The sequence below is a fragment of the Xenopus laevis genome, chromosome 6L (genome assembly GCF_017654675.1).
Source record: "Xenopus laevis strain J_2021 chromosome 6L, Xenopus_laevis_v10.1, whole genome shotgun sequence".
NCBI classification, from domain to species: domain Eukaryota; kingdom Metazoa; phylum Chordata; class Amphibia; order Anura; family Pipidae; genus Xenopus; species Xenopus laevis.
This window is the reverse complement of record NC_054381.1, coordinates 123,007,096-123,014,668: the sequence shown is the minus strand read 5'-3', so window position 1 is coordinate 123,014,668 and position 7,573 is coordinate 123,007,096.

Sequence of the window (7,573 nt, the reverse complement as noted above, 5' to 3'; positions counted from 1 at the left end):
CTAAAGTAAATGGATTTAAAGCAGCCAGATGGTAAAATTTGTTATGCAAAGTGTTTCTAGCTATCAAGCTCCAGTTGTTCTACTTTAGTTATAAAGTAAACAACTGAAGATAAATATTTGTTTAATTCCTATTCTAAAGCAATTTATTTGTAAATCCCTTTAGACTAATAGATTATTTTGTGAATTTCGTTTTTGCTGAAATACACCCGGTTTCTGTATCAAAAATGTTAAAAAAAGGTCTCTAGTCAAAAAGACAAAAACAATACAACTTGTGAAGTTTAAAAGATAGATCTTCCAATGATAGCATTTCATCTGTAATAATTATGAGTGGAGGTACTCGCCAATAACCGTTAAATTAAATGTAAAAAGTTCTGCCCAGATCCATTGAGATGAGAAAACAATGACAGTTGCAGACTTAAGGGGTTACAGAGACTTAAAAAGAGCAAAATGCACATAGGAGCAGGGATTAAAGGAGAAAGGTATCCAAACTTAATATAGAAGTCAGAAGTGTAACCAAATATTTGAAAAAGCCAAAAAGGTAAAGGGACATCACTCATACATCCACTGAGGACACCACAGGACAACTGGAATTGATTATTTAAACCATATAAATTATTTATCACACATGTGCCACTACATCATACAACATACAGTTGTGTGCTTCCTACTATCTTCTTGCTACTGTGTGGCATAACGTTGTTGTGGGCCATTCCTGTTTCTGCACAATGATTTTACCCATGAACTAAACAAGGTCCATACAGAATTGGTTGGCAGAGGTGTGAGGGGAAGAACTTGACTGGCCTGCACAGAGCAACTGATGATGTGGAACTACGACTGCAAGTCAGGTCTTGTGGCCGAATAGAAACAGATCCCATCTACAATTTTTCAAAACCCAAAAGTGCAGAGGCTGTTAGTTCATATTATTAATGCCTATGGTTTGAGAATTAGATATTGGACAGGCAGGTGCCAACATATTTTGCCATGTATTGTATTTGCAGAAAAGGCATATTTGCTAAATTCTCCCAAATTTACTTTATAACATGGTCAGTAGATATCCTTACCCATGTGTACCATGGAAAAACAATGTGCATTCCTAACTCATTGTAGTCAAAATAAATGCATGCTGTTTTTAATACAATTGAAAAGGCTGCAAAATTACGTGCAGCCTATTGTTTGTTAAAATCTACCACCCAACACATTATGTATATTCCCCCATCCAATACAAATGCCCTGCTATGGGAGGTGGGAAAAATAAAAACATATCAAGAGGTATGGACCCCACACCTCACCCTGGTCAGAAAAAGAGAGGGAAAGTGGTCAAGGATGTTCATCTATGAGTTCTTCCCAGTACTTTACAAGTGTTCTGACAGATCAGTCCTTAAAATATATTAAGCAGTAACAGACTAAGGGGGAAATTCAATTAAGTTGTAAACAAAAATCAAAAAATTTGCATTTCCCAATGTAATACTCTTTCAGATTTTAATTGCACATTAATCTTTCAGAGCAAACCTAACTATTTCAATACAACGTTTTATTACATGCACTACACACTGGTGCAAACTATAAAATTCTCAATCTTCCACTGTCGAAAGTGGCCACTATTCAAATTTTTTTATTGTTATTGACTTTTATTACATTCCCCCAAAAGTATTTTTTTTGTTTATTTTTTTCTGGATGACTGAAGGAATTGGGACAAACCTGACAACACAAGAGGCATTCATTACAACAGGTAATAAAATAAAAAATAAATAAAATCTCTTTATATGCAGGATATGGGAGCACACAATCTACTCTATGTATGTATATTCCATGTTCTTTAGGCACATTTATTAATATTATTAGGATCCCTATGCTAACATCATAAATTGGTTGGTGCAGAAGTATGTATCGGGATCCTACATTATAATTACCCTCCACTTCATGGATTGGAGGTTAAATAGTTGTACAATATCTGTCATCCTACTGACCCCTACCTGTGGGTTAGGGGTTGTGGGTCATAGGTGACATTATTATTTTTGGGCAATGAATCAGAAATGTTGGCTTTGTTCTAAGTTTCAGATTTCTTTTATTCTACTCAGATGTAATAATAACGGCTGCAGAAATGTGCATGATTCTTTTGTGGTGCCAAATTTGTTAAATGTGAATTACTGTAAAAATGTAAAGGCAGACCAGCTACAAATTGTCCATGATTATGCATTAAAAAAATGTGCAGGCCCATTAAGGGATCATTAATTAGATTGAATGCAAAAAATAAAAAATGTCAGTTATGTTCTCCTTAAACATCATTTGTGCATTGGTTAATGCCATTTAATATTCTGTATAACCAATCCTGCACTTGGCTCTGTTTAGGGAATATGATCAGGATAGAAAATGTAAAGCTATTGAAACTATATACTCTTTTATACAAGCTTAGCTGACTTTACAGAACATACAATCTTCAGAGAGTAAAGGATTTTACCCGCTTAGGCAGTTACTGTGCTACGGAAAGAATAAAATACTACAATGAAATGTTATTATCCGTGTGTTAGCTTTGCAATCCTTCATGGCAATAAGTCTACTATTGTTCTATAAGCCTTGCTGCCAGGAGAAAAGTCTGTGATAAGCAATAAAGGAGAGGAGAGAAGTTTAAAGTCCTGAATCCTTCTGTAAAAAGGATTGGGATGACATTAAAAAAAAACACTGTATGTAATTTTATCAACTATATTAATTTAAGTTACAGTGCCTTGGAAAAGTAAGATACATGGTGGAGGAGAGAGTATGGTCCATCACAGAAGTACAGATAATGTTTTGGTTCAAGTACTCAGAATTCATGACAAGGTTTTGGATGTATGAAGAATGAATCCCCAATTTATATCCAAAAAGCTGCCTAGATGAATGCAAACCTACTGATGAACTAGATAAACAAGCAATAATGTTCCCTAAAATCTTTATAAAATTCTAGGAAATCTTTATAAGGTTACCTTCTTTAGTTTCCATTCAGGCTGATTGCCAGTTCCATCGTGTTCGATCCTTATCTTGTATAGTTTGCCTACTTTCGGCATTTTCACCTACAAATAAATAAAAATCAATAAACACAATGAGTAGAATGAAAAATACATTATCTAGGTTACACATGAAGACTGATGGAAAGTCCCTTGTTGTTAATTCTTTGTTAAAGGTATAGGATCCGTTAACCAGAAACACATTATCTAGAAATCTCCAAATTACAGGAAGCCCATCTTCCATAAACTTTCTTTTTCTCTGTAATAATAAAACAGTACCTTGTACTTGATCCCAACTAAGATATAATTAATCCTTATTGGAGGCAAACCAATCCTATTGGGGTTATTTAATGTTTAATTGATGTTTTAGTAGATTTAAGGGGCTTATTTACTAAAACTGAAATTTTTCTGGTCTGTTTGGGACAAAAACGCAAATTTTTCATGGAAAAAAAAAAAAAAATTCACAATTTACTATAGCCTGCAAAGGCCTGAAAATCCGCCATCTCAAACCTGTCGAGGCCCTGTATACTATAAGTTAGTGGGAGATGTCCCTATCCCAATTTGAAGATATCATGGTTTGCACTGGGTTTAGCCCGAAAATTTGATAAATTCAGGGGTTTAGGGCAAAAACCCATAAAAATTTGGATTTGGAAAAGAAGTCCCAAAAACTGTATGATTCGGGTTTTATCACGATTTTATCATTTTTTTCCTGATTGGATTTATTACAGTTGTTTCATTAATAAATAAGGCAAAATCGTGTATGGGAGTTTGTTTGAGTTTTTTTTTATTATAATTGTGGGATACATTTGAATTTTAGTAAATAACCCTCTAAGTATTGAGATCCAAATTACGGAAAAACCTCTTATCTGGAAAACCCGAGGTCCCAAGCATCCTGAATAACAGGTCCCATACCTGTACTATAATTTAAGAAAACTAAAACAAAATTCCATTAGATATTGTTTAGCTGAATTTTTAAAAATGAGAAATGGAACTATGCGATCTTGTGATTGACTTTATTTCTATAAACTAATATGATCACATTTTTCTGATTGGAGTTTTTACATAAATATGTTAGCAATCGAGAGAAAAAATGTATCAAGTTTAATATATTGTTTGCATTTAACTAAACTCATATTCAAAAATGTCCCCCCCCTAATTCTATTTTTTTGGTCTAATTAACTTATTCATACAGTAAGTAAACACTTAGCAGGTGTTTTGGGGTTTGACTAATCTGTCTCTCCATGGGCAATTTTAGGGGTTATTTATCAAAGTCCGAATTCATCTCAATATTTTCTGCTACAATTCCGATCAAATCCGCTCGGGTTTTTCGCTTATTATTACATTTTCCCAAAAATTTGCTTTGCGGGAAAAAAAGTCACATTTTCACGATTTTTCAGATTTTTTTATTCGATTTTCACGAATTTCACAATTCTAGTGAGAAGCAAATAGGGTCAGAAATGTGCTGTACACAGTGCTGCTGGATTTCACTAAAACTATAGTAGTGCCAACCAGGGGGTTTCTATTCACAGAACAGTGTTTTGCCCTAAGGGAAACCGTTTCTACTTGGATATATATTTGGATGGTGAACAAAATGCAGAGATTTGTTCTATCGTTCTGGATATTCAATCAATGCCAGAGCTTGATACAGATCTTTTAACTCCAGTTTCCTACAATGTATTTGGAATCTCTCTAATCTGTTTGTTCTCTTATTTGAGACACGCGTTGGAATTCCTGTTGTTTTCCTGCAGCGTTCAATGGGTCTAATGTATTCAACATGAGTTCAATAAATAGTCCTTGGGAGGTAGATAATTAATTACAAGAGCGCATATAAATAGAAGTCCACTATGCAGGGGGATTATCTTTGTGCTGGTAAAGGAATTATCTACCTCGCAAGGGCCAAACATGGAGTAGCTTCAATTTCCCTGTTTGCACTGTTTAGCTCAAGAAATAAAAAAACCATAAATGTTTCTTCATCACAATAGGCAAAACATGTGTCCAGCCTATTGTAAGACAATGTAACAATTTTGGGCAAAGCCCATGATCCACAATTATCAGCAGAGAATGTTCTACTGGTGTCACAGGAATGCTACTCTTAATAAATGTATAATACACACTTTTTTCCAGCTTTTCCCCAATTTTATCTAGTAAATGGGGCCATTTTGAAGTGTGGCAACATTTCTAATTTGTAATTTATGCTCTTACCCTTTCTACTTGCCCACAAACCAGCTCTTTTGTGTTTTCATATGATTATTGTTCCATGTGCATGATACATGTATGAAGCAGATTTATTATTTATTCTCAAAATTTCATGAAAACCACCTTTGTGTTACATCCTGCCTGGATTCAGATTGGTGACCTGCTTTTTTTTTGCAGCCTGCTTACCACTGCTCTATCTGAGCAAGCAGGCAGGCTCATAGTTCATCCTTTAGTCACCTTTAGTTTCCAGGCAGGCATAGGGAATTCACCTGTGGTCAATTTGGCCACAATTGCTCAGAGTTTGCCATGAACATGGCTATAAAAACCCCTGCTCTGCACTCACACATTGCCCACTGTAGGCCAAGCTCTCTTGTGATGAGTTCCTGTTCCTAATTCCTGTACCTGATTTTTGCTTCTTGTGATATTTTCTGGTTCTGACCCCGCCTGTACCTGACCTAGTATTTCACTCATGTCTCAGTGGTTGTATTTCTGGTTTTGACTTAGTCCGCATGACTACAGTTATTCATTCTCTACTAACTCCTTCCCTGCTGTAATATTTGGCTCCCTTGCTTGCCCCTGTGAGAGTTGCTGAATTAATGTGAGGTAAGACCTGGCGGCACCCAATTAGCTGAGGGTTAGACCCAAGGCCAAAGAAAAGCACATCCTATATATGTCAATGGGAGCTGGAATTATCAGAAAAAGTTGAATTTATATAGGTTTTAGAGATATTCATATTTTTTAGCACATTCCTTTTTATTCATACTTTTTTATTCTGATTTTTTAATAAATTTTATCGCATTCGTTGTTTTATAGTTTGTAAGTTTAATCGTAGTTCAACAAAACCTCTAAAACCACTTAAATCCGACCTTTGATAGATAGGCCTCCACGTCTGGAGAGGCGTACAAGTGATTCCTGACATACATAATGTTCTGAAGCATCAACACCACAGATGTTATAGTAATTTTTGGCCATTTGTCTTACCAATAAACCCAAGGCTTTCTTAAGTCTTTGTTGTATCACTTAAACTGAGAACTCCAAGGTCCTTTCCCACTGCTTTCTTTTTTTCAATTCTGCAAAATACTTTTTATTTGTATTGCATGTTGCTATGTATCTATTGTGCCAACTTACCATGAACTCATCTTCTTGTCTAGGTAAAAATGCCTTGTCGTTTCTGTCTTTCTCCAGTGCTATTGGGCCAGTTGTTCCTTTATCCCCATATACCCATAAGGTTACATTAGCTGAAGTCCCAACACTGCCCGTCAGCACAGAAACTTTCCATTCTTTTGATAATTTGGAGACATCTTCATAGTTACTGGTCTTTACTTTGTGTAACATAAATGATATATATATATTAGCAAAAGATATAGATAGATATAGATGCAATATAGATATAGATGCAATAATACAGTTTAGAAATAATCATACATGATATTGCGTAAGGAAAAAACGCCATCTTATTACAGTCTCTATTTTAAAATGGGTACAGTTCATCTGTTAAGCATATATGCACTCAAAAATATCTGTGATTAATCAACATTGTAATTGATGGTTTCTCCATCCTTCTACAGGGTTATTCATTCAACACCTTTGAAGATTCGAAGAAATTGTAAATGGAAGGATAAAGAATTGGAAAATCCCTCGGAAAGTGGTGGAAAGAATATAAAAATGAGAGGGGTAGCATATAAAGGAGAAATCATATTCATTATATACAGATAGTCATGTATGAGAATGCATTTCAGGTTTTTACTTTAGAAAGGACGCTTAATGCCTGAAACATGTAAATCCAAGGAAACTGCAGCACAGTGATCCAGGTTTCAATTATAAAGGTGGTTTATTGGCTCTTAGTAGACAAAAATAAGGCAACGTTTCGGACTACGCTGGGCCCTTTATAAAGCCTGCTTGATAAAGGGCCCAGCGTGGTCCGAAACGTTGCCTTATTTTTGTCTTCTAAGAGCCAATAAACCACCTTTATAATCGAAACCTGGATCAGTGTGCGGCAGTTTCCTTGGATTTACATGTGTATTGCTGTGACCCTGAGCAGGGGATCTGATTGACTGTACAGCATCTGACACTAGAGTGGGGACCATTTAACAGGTAGAGCACTCTAATTTCGTGTGGTAATGCCTGAAACATGGAATGTGGATGCACAATAAAAACCTAAATAGTACTCAAGCACAGCCTGCCGGCATTACTGATATAACAGCCTTTAAATTAAAATATCCTGTACCTGATCAGCCAAAAACTGTAAACTTCTGACAGGAACTCCCTGGTTTCAAACCAGGGACCTGTTATATATTATCAGTTCTGCCGTCTCCCGGCCCTGAGTTCATAAATCCCTGAGTTGCTGAGATTTTGTCCTTGATTCTGTGACCTTGTTCCTATTCCTAATCTTGTTC